Raw genomic sequence first — 13752 nt, forward strand, 5'->3', positions numbered from 1 at the left:
TATTAAAGTATTTACATAGGCTCCTTGGTATACTTGGCATGAACAGCTCTAGGTGACTCAAGGGTAAAGGGAGAGAACTGTTGGGTAACATCTCCTAGGTGACATAGTGTGTGATCATCTAATAAAAATATGTCTTTGATGGTAAAATAAAAATGTATGTTTCCTACTTTTGCAAACACAGATGATATGGAATTGGATGAAAAACTTAGGTTAGAAGATTGAGGTTCAGTATGATCCTAAATTGCAAAAAATAATGTACATACAGTTGGAAATATATAAAAATAGAGACAGAAAAAGAACTGGAAAGAGGATCAAAAAATGTCAGTGGGTTATCTCTGGTAATATGTTTATAGGCATTTTTATTTTCTTTCTTTTTCTCATCTATATTTTGAAAAATTTCTACAATAAAAATGTATTATTTTTCTGATGTGAATATAAATGAAATTTATAAAATTATTGTTTTTTTTAAAGATTGGCACCTAGGCTAACAACTGTTGCCAATCTTCCTTTTTTTTTCTGTAAGGATTGGCCAATCTTTTTGTTCTTTTCTTATTTCTTTTTTTTTTTTCTGCTTTATTTCCCAACCCCCGCCCCCCACCCCCACGGTACACAGTTGTATATCTTAGTTGCAGGTCCTTCTAGTTGTGGGATGTGGGACGCCGCCTCAACATGGCCTGAAGAGCGGTGCCATGTCCGCGCCCAGGATCCGAACCCTGGGCCGCCGCAGCAGAGCGTGCAAACTTAACCACTCGGCCACGGAGCCGGCCCCAAAATTATTGTTGATATAGATATATCTGATGCTGGGAAGTTAACTCTCTGGTTTAGTATCCAGCACTACTGATTGGCCTCTGGGTGACGTGGGTGAGTGCCGAGGGGTGGAGGGAGGGTATAATTAAAATTCTGCCTCAACAAATTAGCTATGACTACAGGCTTTGAATAATTGATACCTTGAAAAGGAAATTTGTAATATCCCATGGGGACAAACACTCTGGACTGGGGACAGGATAATTGATGTTTGCTCTGGCTTTGGTATAAGCAGCTCTATGACCCAGGGGATGTCATCTAACCTCCCAAGGTCTCAGTTTTCTCATTTGTGAAACAGAGATTCCATTAGACCTCTAAGGAGCCTGCACCTGTGGAAGTCTAGCTTTTCCAGTGTGGATATTACAGTATTATTTCATCCTAGATACTGTGGTCGGAGATGGAGTTAGACCATCATAGGTTCCAAACTGTGGTCTTGAGAAGATAGCAGTAATTCTCTCCTTTAGCCTGATCCACACCACGAGTTTCATTGACAGAATCAGTATGTTATGCACTATTTGGATTCCAAGCCCTTGGAGAAAATTCACTTCCTGCAGTGTCTGTGCAGGCTCAGACCTGCTGCTTGCCTGTCCTTCCCCTCACTCCTTTGGAATTGCAGCCCCTCCCAACACCCACTTCCCCACCCCTTCTCCTCCATCCTAATATCTCCTTGCTACAAGAGTTTCCTGTTACTAGGAATAGTTTAGTTCACTCCCAAGCGAGTACCATGTCTGGTTCTCAGTTATACACCTTCCCCTTAAACTTTTTTCTACTTTTTTTCTCTCTTTTTTTTCTTTTTTGCCAGAATTAGCTTTTCTTCATCTTTCCCCAATGTGTTGTCAAGGGTCACCTTCTAGGAAGCAGGTTACCTGGGCTGATGACCTCTATACTTGACAGCAGCTTCAATAGCCTTGGATACAACTCATCACTAATTAGCTCTGTCAAGAGAGGGTCTGAATATTGCTCTGCTTCCTAACTCTACACACTAGTAAAAATTTAAAATGATATTTCTGCGCTTCAGTCTTCTCTCTGTGCCTGACCAACCATGTGACTTGGAGGAAGCCACTTAAGTGGTGCTGGTGGGTATGAGAAAGAAAGACTTGGCATCTATAGTTACTGAGTACTAAACGTTCTATAAGAATCATCTCCTTGAAACTTTATGCAATTTCCTTGTTATGTGTTAACGTTGGACAGAGACAGTACAGCTGACTTCTGGAAAAGCAGTCTTTCTTTAATAAATTACCAGCACGCACATGGAGTCCAGAACAATCTTTACTTCAAGATCAACTTGCCTATGTTACGGGGTAACAAATTTCAATACAGTCTTCATAGATGTTCCATGAAAATATAGCATCTTTCTTTTCTATAGTGGTCTTATCTTCCTGAGTTTACATCTTGATGGGCAATATGGAAAGGGGAAAAAAGCAAACAATATAATATGCCAATTAAAACTATGCTAGTTTCCTAGAGTATAATCTCTTTTGACTTAAAATAATCTTTCCAGGTAAATATTTAATTAGTTCAAAGTTCAAGTTTTGATCAGAATGGTTTAGTTTATTTCTTTCTCTCCTTTCTCAAGGTGGCTTCTGAGTATAGGAGAAACACTGAAACTGTGGGATAACATGGATCTTGGGATGAGATGTAGAATTTCTCTTGTTTCATGTGATTCCTGGTGCTGCTTTCTGCAGTTGAACAATCACTCTCATCTGTGCATATATACATGGCTGGATTCTGCTGAGATATGGTCAATCTGGATCTAGCCCGTGGTATCCACTGTTGAAGTCTGTTGCTGAGAGACCCACAGACTGTTTGTCATTTGTTGTTGACTTTGTTAGGGCTCAGTGGCATTCTTTTTGTTGAAATGGTCCCGCTTGGGGTTTTCCAATGTGATTCCCCCAAACACACACATACACACACACACACACACATCACTATCAGTTACCAGCTGTGATTCCTTTTGGAGCCCTGACGTAGGAAGTCTACTTTGTAGCCCTTTTTTTCCCACCAACCTGATCCTACTTTTGCAGGTTCTCTGGTAGAACTTTCAGCTGCTTTCTGCACCTCCCATTTGAGGCATGCAGGAGCTTGAGCCAGGAGCCAGAAGTGTGTCTCAGATTGAGCTCTCTGGCACATTCCTCCACTGCCGCTGCTCTGTTGTCCCTCAACCTACTTGGGGTTTCTGCATCACCCTGAGCAATGGTCTTTTGTCAGGTCTCCCAATGGGCATCAGGAGAGCGTTTCTACTTTTGATCCTCTCCTCATCCTATGTCTTCTCCAACCTCAGGAACTTAGTCCCTCAGAGGAGTGATCAGGACACATGTATTCGCCTGTCTACTGCTCTTACTTTTCCTTCCCTCTGTTTCTCCTCACACCTATGCCACAAGAGTTTACCTCCTATAGGTACTACAGGGACTTTCCCGTATATTATATCCTGAGTTCCTGTGCTCCTAGCTTATCAAAATCTCAGTGTTCAAATCCAAAGGCTGTGGGTTTTGGTTTAGGTGTCTCAGGACAACTGGAAATTTTGAAGTAATAAAGACAAAATTATATTGATCTAATATTCCCAAAGTATTATCTGTTATACTTACTATTCTCCATGCAGTGTCCATCTTGCATGGGAAATCAGGCATCTCTTCTCTCCTCTAATCAGCTCACCACACCTGCCCCCAATGGACAGGTTCGGTCTTCATTTTCAACTCCATGAATTTCCATTAAGGACATTCTTCTAGCTACTCTCCCCTATGCAGCTCAACCCTCATCTAGCCTTCAGCTTCTTTCTCTTGGCCTTTGTCCTGGATTACTTGTCATTCTGTTTCATTCCATTACTCCAGGGATGGAACTCACTGGGGCTGTGGATCTATGGAAGAGGAATTGAAGGAATTCAGCCATAACAGGTTTGACGATGGGACAAACCAGCTACATGACAATCGGATACTGATCACTAAGCATAATGCATGTGAAATATTTTGCTAAAAGAGACTGCTTGATTTTTTTTTGAGACCACTTTCTGAGCTAGAGGCCCTAGCTTTGTGAGGACTTGGCCCTAGATGGGGGACTGAATATGTGCCATATCCTAGGGAATGAGGAGAGGAAAACATTATTCTGTCAAATTCAGAACGACTTTGTGAGGTTGGAACAGACTTGGCTAGAGTTAGACAATTGGTGAGGAATCAGCTGAAATGAAAAACGAGATATGTCTGATGTCAAACCTTATGTTCTTTCTCTAGACCATGTAGCCTCCACTGTTCTTTCCTTTCTGAAGTGAAGCGGTTTCAAATGGAAGAATGTGGAGGTCTCTTTATTCTCTGACATTCTGAAATTCTCTATATAGAAGTTAATAGGAGGAGAAACAGTATTTTCTGCTTCAGGATCTTTTCCATACCCCAGTTAATAAAATTATGTCTCTTAAAACGCAAAAGGAGCAGAGAAGGGTATCCGGACTGGGTGTTTCCTGCTACTTCTAGATACAATTGGCTCTGGGCCTTAGATAGGGAAATTGACGTGCTTCTTTCTCTAGAGTTTTCTGACTCACTGTGGGAGGCTAAATAATGCATCCCACATATTTCCACATCCTAATTCGTGGAAACTGTGAATTTTACCTTATATGGCAAAAGGAACTTTGCAGCTGTGATTAAGTTATGGATTTTAGGATGGGAAGATTATCCTGAATGATCCGGGTGGGCCCATTGTAATCACACGGGTCCTTATGAGAGGGAGACAGGAAGATCAGAGTCAGAAAAAGGAGATGTGATGACAGAAGCAAGAGTTTGGAGTGATGTGAGGAAGGAGTAAGTGGCCACTGAAGCTAAAAAATGCAAGGCAAACGGTTCTCCTTGAAGCTTCCAGGAGAAAGGAAGCCTGCCAATGTCTTGACCTGAGCCCAGTAAAATTGATTTTGGACTTGTGACCTCTGGAACTATTAGAGAATAAATATATTGTTTTAAGCTACTAAATCTGTGGTAATTTGTTACAGCAGCAATTGGGCATGGATACAGATTCTAACCTCTTCCCTTCCTCTCTGTCCCCGAGGTCCCCCTGGGATTAATCCACAATTAATGATGCTCTTGCTTTGTTTTCCATATATTGCCTTGCCTCACATCTGATCTCCTTTGCTCTCTCCATCTCTATCAGCCCAAGGACTCTGTTTTTGAAATTGCCTGATCATCAACTTTCCTGTGGATAATGCAAATGAAGAACCCTGCCTTCCTGAGAATAGGTGATTCCTTTCCCATCTTTGAGTTCCATGATGAGGGACGCCTCTTGCCAGCTTGGTTTAGAGGGGCCTCCCTGCAGTGAGTGTGGGGTATCTGTGCCGAGCCTCTTGACTCTCTGGGCCCTGACCTGGGCTGTCTCGGGACAAAATTCACAACAGCCAATGACTTATTGACTATCCAGGTCACAAGGGCATTCTACAACATGATAGCTACTTAAATATCTGTCACTGAATACCAAGCGATCTTCACCCCACAACTGCTCCCTCCTTTTTCTCCAAAGGCTCTGAAACATGAATAAAAGGATAATAAAATGGATTCTGTCTCAGTTCTGTCTTTGTGTGAAAACAAGCAGATCAGTGCCTCATACTCACATCTTCCAAAGTGAAGTGCTTCTTCACTTTTGCAGAGCTATAAGAGGGTTAACAAAATTGATTGGTGGCTCTTGGTGCATTCTCCCAGCCCAGTGTAAAAGAGCTGAAATTGAAGAGGAGGGGAAAGAGATTTGAGAGAAGAAATTTTTGGAGAAAATTGCTATTCTGTGATGTTTCTCCTTCTTCACCTCTGTGCATGAGAGATGGGGGGATTTCCCCTCCACCTGAAGCCGCTCTTTCTCTTCTACCAGTCAATATGCACCCCTTGAAGTTTGTGAAACCTGAGGAAAGTGAGAGGAGCTGTGGATAGAGAGTCTTGAGAAGGCAGAGCAGAGAGAAGGAAGAGGCTTCTTAGGCAGTAAAAGGCATCTCTCCTGATCATACAGCAGAGATGTTCAAGGGTTTCCTGCAGACCAGAGCTGGGCTCCATGGAAGTGAGTACCCAGGTGTCATTTTGACTCTCTCGCAAGAGACTACTTGGAGGAAAACTGTGACCCTAACAAAAGGAGTGTACTTTCAGATACCCAGGGTTTGAGGGTGGTATTGGATGTGATCGGTGGAGGGGAAGGAGTCGGGGAATGTAGAGAGTTGGGGCCAGAAGCTTTGCCTATATCAAGGGAGCTGCAGTGAGCCCATTGGAGAATTTCTGAGGAAACCATGAAGTTGCTTCTGAGCCCAGTCATCCAGCCTTGGGAATCTGCTGCCAAAGGGCACCATTGACAGTCAACAAAGACCATTCTGCCCCTTACTGTGTCTTTCCCCTGCTCCAACCCAGGAAAAGTCAGAAGCAGTCTAGTGGAGGCCAGGCAGGGAAAGGAAGTGAGAGAGAGGAAGGAGAGGGAAGAGGGAAGAAGCCAAGTCTCCTAATTCAAGTTTCTGAGTTTGAGGGTGAGGAGAAGCTTCAACTTAGAGTGAAGTTCAGAATTTTTATTTTACATTAAACTGAAATGAGAATGTTTTCAGGACTGAAAGTGACTGGAAGCCTTTATATTTTCCATGGGAACCAGGATATTATGCTACATTTTATGAATTCAGTCCAAGGGTAGGGGCAGGACTATCCCCATGATGCAAGTTTGAGGGTTTGGAGGTCAGTAGGAATAAAATTCTTTTCTGCTGGTTCCCTGAGAATTCAACACGTTCAATAAGCCAGTTCCTCTTAGTTTCTGGAACACAACAGATCTGAGATGTGGTATTCAGGAGCCTGGGAATCCCATCCTGGCTGTGACCTTCTCTCCAGACTCTCAAACCGTTTTCAGCATTACATACACTCTGTGCAGTAGAGGAGGTTTTCTCTACTCAGCTGGAGGCTGCAGAGCCTAGTGGCTAAGGATGTATGTTCCAAATTCTGAATCTTGGCTCCCCACCCTGTGCGTTTATGACATTGGGCTAGTGAAAATCTCAATTGACTCAGTTTCTTCACATGTAAAACAGGGAGCATGACAATACCTGTCTCATGGGGCTCTGTGAGGATGAAATGAGACAATCCACGTAAAGCATCCAGCACAGCATCTAGTCTGTGGTAAACTCCCAAAGAATGGTAGGTATTTTTATGTTTTAGATACTTTCAACACTTTAGAAGAAAACTACTAGTCAAACCAACGCTACAAATAGAAGCTAATTTTTTCCCTTCACACATTTACTTCTCTTCTGTTGAGCTGTTTAAACTCAAAATTTTCTTGTTTTTCTCTTTCGTGAAATACAAGCTGATCCACCAGCTCAGCGCATGAAACCCAAAGTATTGTATGCTGCCCGTAGGATTTTGGAAATAATTTTTCAGAAGCTTCACTGGCTGGAGTTGTTCCTCAAGCCCTGCATTCAATGTAGAGTGCTCCAGAGCTCCCAGTGTGTGTATCCGTAGAGGGCAGCTGGGGGCGATCTCAAAGAAGACGATAAGTTCCAGCCCAAGAAGCCTTCTTCTGGCCAGATGGGTGGGCATGGGGACACTGAAGCCAGAAGGGAGGTCAAAAGGGAAAGTGAGTGTAGGGGCTGGGAATGGTTATCCAAGAGCAAATCTGGGTCCAGGAACTATTCACTGAGGGGACAAGAACCCTTCTCAACTTGCCTGTGTTCCTGTGAACAGTCAGCTTACTGTCAATGTCCAGAAGAAAGTGTGAGAGGGAGGGGGCTGCCCTAAGAGACTGCCTCACAGACTTCCTCCCTCTCTCCATCTATGTCCAAGTCCAGTGAAAAAAAACAACAAAGAAATCCCCCAGCTCTCTTAAGAAAGATGACTCTCCAGCTGTGATCTTGCTAATGGGGGTTCCAATTCTCCTTAACCTGAAAAAGGAAGAAACCTCATTTTTGTATCATGCTTGATTCCTTTCCAGGAAATTCATAGACACTATCTCATTCGAGGAAGGAGAAAATTGAGGATGAGTCAGGTCACACAATGTTTGCCCAACGTCAAGTATCTCCTAAGTGTGACTCCAAGGGCTCTGACTCTAAGGCTTACGTTAAGTTGGCTCTTTCACCTTTAAGAATTCTAGTGGGAGAAGTACTCTATTCATTATTAATATCACCACCATCAAAGATGTATTTAAATCCTATTCTACCAGATTGAGTGGTTCAGATCTGTGGAATGATTTTGAAGGCTTTGGCTTCTGAAAAAGGAGTTGTTTTAGAGAAAAAGAAGATATCCATTTCAAACATCCTTGAAAAACAATGATTACATTCTAAGAAAAGCAATAAAACTATTTAACAAACATTACTAAAGTTAGCATATTATTTTAAAAACCAAGTTTATAATATCAGGTTATATTTTTTATGATCTACATGTGCCTTTTATGATTGAGACCTTTGCATTAAAAATAGATATTGCTTATGCACATTTTATAAGGCATTAGAGTATTTATCTCATTACTTTAAATTATTTGAAAAGTTTATAGCACTTTCATTTTATGATATATTTTTGGCCAAATAGAGGGTTAATTTAATAGCAATTTTTAGTTGTAAAACTAGCCCTCTATTTATAATATGATTCTTACAGGAAAAAATGAGTTATGTCATGATGTTCCCTTTGATAGTGTAAATTTGGAAGAAATACTACGGGTAACCTTTCATTTTTTTAATTTGGGAGTGAGTTTCTTCTGCTAAAGCTTTGATTTCAATGATTCATGCAGCAAAACATTTTATCAATGATGAATGACTTTCAGGTTTAGTAATGATGTTGGACAGAGCTGAAATGGGCCCATATTTTGTAAACATAACCACGTTATAACTAAACCTCCTTGGTTTCCTTCTCCTGCCTTGCTGCCAGGATGGAATTGCATCCTCCACGTGAACCATAAATCCCAATCCACTGACAGGTAGTAGATTTCACTGTGGAATTTGATGGGTTGAGGGAGGGAGGCTACCTCACACAGCGCACAGCAAGCCTTCCTAAAAATCTCCCTAAATGTCTTTAATCTTCCCCTGAAATCTTTTCCCCATTCCAGCCACCTCTTTCCCCATAACCTAGGCTTCCTCAATCAGGTGCCCACGCATGATTTTGTTTCAGGAAAGAGCAAGGTGAAGTAGTAGGCATCCCTTGCAGAGAAGGAGGTGATAGAAACATCCAGGTTCTCAGGGCAGAGGATCTGATATCTGATTCCCAGCATGATATATGGCACGTTCCTAGCAGCAGAACCATGGAGTCCTGCTGTGTGGTGTGGGTAGGTTCCTGGCTTCACTGCCTCCATGCCCAAGTCTATAGTCCTCCTAATGATTCTACAGGTCTTTTACTATGCCTTATAAATGACTTTTCTGTCTCATTTACTGGTCGGGTTGTTATTATTATTTTTTGTAATGCAATCATAACTCTGACTGATATTCCCTGTTGATCTCAACTTTAACTCCAAAGCCAGCTGTTAGTCTTTCCAGGCATTTGACTCTATTAGCCTTCCCGTCTCAGAACTCCCTTACATAACAAGAAAGTGAGGCAGAGAGCAGTCCAGCAAAACAAAAATCACAACCACTTTGGGATTCCCCAATAATCCAGGAACAACAACAGAAAAAACAAAAGCAAAGGTAGTACAGACATACCCAAGACCTACCCAAGCAGAGATGAAAAAGATGGAATGGAACCTTCTTTCTTTTTTTCCTACTATTCTAAACAACACTCTTCTTGCCCATATCCTACCATGTATACATTTTCTTTCTTCCAAGGTGTGTCATTTCAAGGTATGAGGATTGAGGTGTAAGGCTAAAGATTTTCTTTGCCTAGAACATTTCAGGACTTCAGCATCTTATCCTGCCCATCAGAAAATCTCTCTCACTAAGATGCACTTGATGATATTAGCTAACAGTCCCAGACACTAGTCCAAGAACATTTGCCATATTAACTTAAATTATTACATCAGGTGATGTGACACAGGTACTAACAGAAACTGCAGATTATCCAGTGAAAACTCAGAGGTCCAGAGAGGGTAGCGTAACTTGTCCAAGGTCACTGTTAGGAGTCTGAGGGCCCAGGAGTCACAACCAGGTAGCCTGGCTCACTGGTTCAGTGATAATCATCACATTGTGACCTTTCTCCAAGATCCCAGCCTTGTCTCTACAGGTGCCATGTTCCAGCAATGTTCAATGAAAAGACTTAAATTTCCTTTTCATGGATGTGTGATTTAATTGTAATAACATAGAATGGATTAAATTCACTCTGCTGATGTTTCCCATAAGGGCGGTGACTCCTTTAGGGAGAAGCTGAGGTCTGGAGACAACTTGGAACTCCATGATGAGGCCCTAAGACCAACACACCAGGAGTAGCCAGAGGATGAAGCAGACACTGCAGGGCATGCGGACACTAGGAGAAGCTAAGTTGGCCACTTGAGGGATTAAGGAAGAGCATATAGTTAGGAGGCCTCCCTCTTCCATTATAAGATGAAGGTACATTTGCCCATTGTCAGGAGGATCATAGAAATCTGAATTCTCCACCATGTGGGACTAGAATTTTAGAAGCTTGAGGAAAAGATTTAAGTGATCAATAGAAAGGCTGAACTGTTACCTACATTTCAAATTTCTTGAAGATATGTGGTCCCCAAGAGGGTCACACAAATATTACTTCTGTAACTGGACCTTAGTTAGGTGCATGGAACTATCTCACATGCAGAGAAATGTCACTAAAGATTTACTTCACCTTTCTTTACCCAGTCTAGATGACTGAGCTCTTGTTCCCTCCCTTCTCACCTACTTGTCCTGTTGTCTATGTACCCTGGGGTAGTAGTCATTGACTGGGAACTGCTAATTCTCTGTAATCTGGCCACATCCCCCTAGTCGGAACTTACCACTTCAAGGAAAGGACCTGTGCCTTCAGAGTAATTGGAACTTTCTTATCTTAAAGATGTGTACATGTTCCAGTTCAAAGCATTGGAGATAGTAGCAGCAGGTAACATATGAACTGTCTGAGGAGTGAGTGAAGATGGGATCTGGAACCCAATCAGAAGGATTACATTTGAGCAGGAGGATGGCAACCTCTTCCACTGTGAAGGGCTGGACTTGCTGATACACAGGGCAGAGGTTCTCAACCTTGGCTGCACCTCAGAATCACCTAAGAGGAGCTTTTACAATTTCCCATGCCCCACCCTCACCAAGACCAATTAAGTCAGACTCTCTAGAGGTTAGGCCCAGAGATGAGTATTTTTAAAGTCTTCAAATGATTCCAGTGTAAGTCAAGTGAGGGACCCTCTGAAATAGATGCATTGCTGGGCAGAGGATCGTGTCTGGATGAGTTTGGATCTGATGAAATTCCAGTGGCACTGATATGAAGAGTTGTGAGATTTTCTTCAGAAGTTCGAAGCACTCACAAATTTGCATAAGTGAAGTTACACACACTGCCGTAGGTATCTTTTTTGGGGTCAACGTTTAGATTAACATTTTTAAAAAAAATTTTTAACTTTATGATGTTTTGACATCTTGGGGATCTTGCTGGCTGGGGAGAGGGTGCCCTTCCCAGAACTAGCTAATTCCTAGAGACAGCAAACTAACTTCTTTCTGAGCACAGTTTTCCTATGCAAATCAACCAATCCAAAGCTCATATCCCAATGATCTCTTTTGTCTAACTCTTAGGCACCAAGCTGACAATTTCCCTGCCCTATTTCCCCTGAGCCAGGTCAACTAGACTGGACAGCTAGAGACCACTCATATAACCCAGAGCCCTCTACATAATTCCAAATATCCAAACCAATCTAGCTCAAGCTTTCCTACCCTGCCTGGCCCATTTCTTCCCACAGAAACCACAATAAGAACTGAGGACCATGCTCTCTCCTCTCTCTTTCTGCCTCCTGACTGACCCAGTGATTCCCCATAGACCCTTCATGGTGTGGTGTGCCCTCTTCTCTTGGGAACCGGAACTAACAAACTCTTCTTTCAAAGGCAACTGTCTTTGTGTCTGTCACCTTACCACACCTGATGAAAACAAATCCCAGGTACAAATCTTGAAACAGCGTTAAAGATTTCAACATTTAAAATGAAAGCCAACGTCACTTCCTACTCTGGCAGGTGATTAAACATGATTCGAGTTGGTTCTCCACACGTTTTCGGTACTGGCTGGGCCTGGCACTCATTGCGTGATCTCTGGCTGGACAGCATTTCTGGACACGGGCTTCATTGTTGGGCTGCCAGGCCTTCACACAGGCTTTGCTGAGGTTCACAGAGGTGAGCGTGGTGCTCTGGTGGATTAGACATCTCTAAAGTCATCTCTGGCTCCAGTATCATAGTATTCTGGAAGTAGTAGTATCATTTTGCACTGTTGATCACTCTATCCTGGAAACTCTCTTTCCTTGGTGTCCATGACACCACACTCTCCTGGATTCTCTTCTACTTTTTTGATTGCCCTTTTTAAACATCTCCTCTTTTCATTCTTCTTCCTTGCCAAGGCTTTATTTTTATTTTGCGAACATTTGTTGAATAAGTAACTCATACATGTACGTAAGGGAAGTGTTCAATGAAAAGCAAAGGTGTGTCTCACCTTTGTCCTCTAGTTCCTCAAATTCTTTATTTGGTTACGAATGTGTTTGTGTGTGTGACACATATAGGATATATACAAACACACACAACATGCACACACATTATATTCTATGTGTTTTTATATATAAACGCTGCCACACTATAATATCAATTTTTTTACTTATTCTTTCAACAATCTACTGAGCAACTACTACATAACAGACACTGTTTAGGAAGAGAGAATCCATGGTGAGTAAAGTAGACAATTTTCTCAGAGTTTATATTCTATTGGGAGGAATAGGTGATTAAAACGAAGGTCAAATAACTCCCAATAAAGAGAGATGATTAGAAATTAAAGCACAATAATGTGAGAGAGGGCAGAGAGGTGACATATGTAGGGTGACCAGTGAAGGCTTCTATGAGGAGTCACTATATGAATTGAGACAGCACCTGAGTGACAAGGAGCCAACCTTTGAAGATCTGTGGGAAGAACAGATTGATATTGATTCCAATATTAATGTTTTAAAACGTTTTTATTTTAAAATAGTTATATATTCATAGGAAGTTGTAAAAATAGTCCACAGTCCTATGTCCCCTTCAGCCTGCTTCCTTCAGTGGTGACATCTTATTTGGCTGTAGGACGGTATCCAAACTGGGAAAGTCACATCAGTACATTACTGTTAACAAGTCTACAGACCTTATCCAATTTGGACTAATCTTTTTAACTTGCCTTCATGTGTGTGTGTTTTAATGCAGCTTTATCCCGTGCTTAGATTCGTGTAACTACAATCAAGACACAGAACTGTTCCATCATCACAAAGGAACTCCTTTATGCTACTCCTTTGCATCCGTACCCAGCTGCCACCTTACCTTCTAGGTTTTTTTTTGTCTTTGTTTTTGCTTTTTTATTTTTATGATAGTGACTTTCGCCATGCAGAATTTTTGCTGAACTTATCAAAAAAAATGTTAATGACTGCTGGAATTTTGTTTGATAGAAGTCATTCCTCACTTTAATATCATTAAAATCTCCTTTTCTTTTCTTCTAGTACTTTTATGCTTTTATTTCTACACTGTAATATTTGAAACTTAGGAAACTTATTCTGATATAAAATGTTGTGTATGGGCAAAATTTTATTTTTTTCCAGATGATTAGCTTGTTGCCTTATTAACAAGCTAAATAGTAACACTATTTGTTGAAAAATTATTTTTCTCCACTGATTTAAAATGCTACTTTTTATCGTTACTGAATTCCTCTCTCTATTTGTTCATTTCCAAACTTTCTATTCTGTTTGACTACCTTGGTGTGAGCATGTGAATTTACCACTTCATTTTAACTATTTTATGGTTGTATGTTTGAATAACCAGTAAAATGGTCTTTTTTCATGAATCGTCTTTTTCAGAACTTTCTTGGTATTATGTTTAGATAATTTTGCTTGGTTTCAAACAAA

Source organism: Equus przewalskii, chromosome 4 (genome assembly GCF_037783145.1).
Source record: "Equus przewalskii isolate Varuska chromosome 4, EquPr2, whole genome shotgun sequence".
In the NCBI taxonomy this organism is placed as follows: Eukaryota; Metazoa; Chordata; class Mammalia; order Perissodactyla; family Equidae; genus Equus; species Equus przewalskii.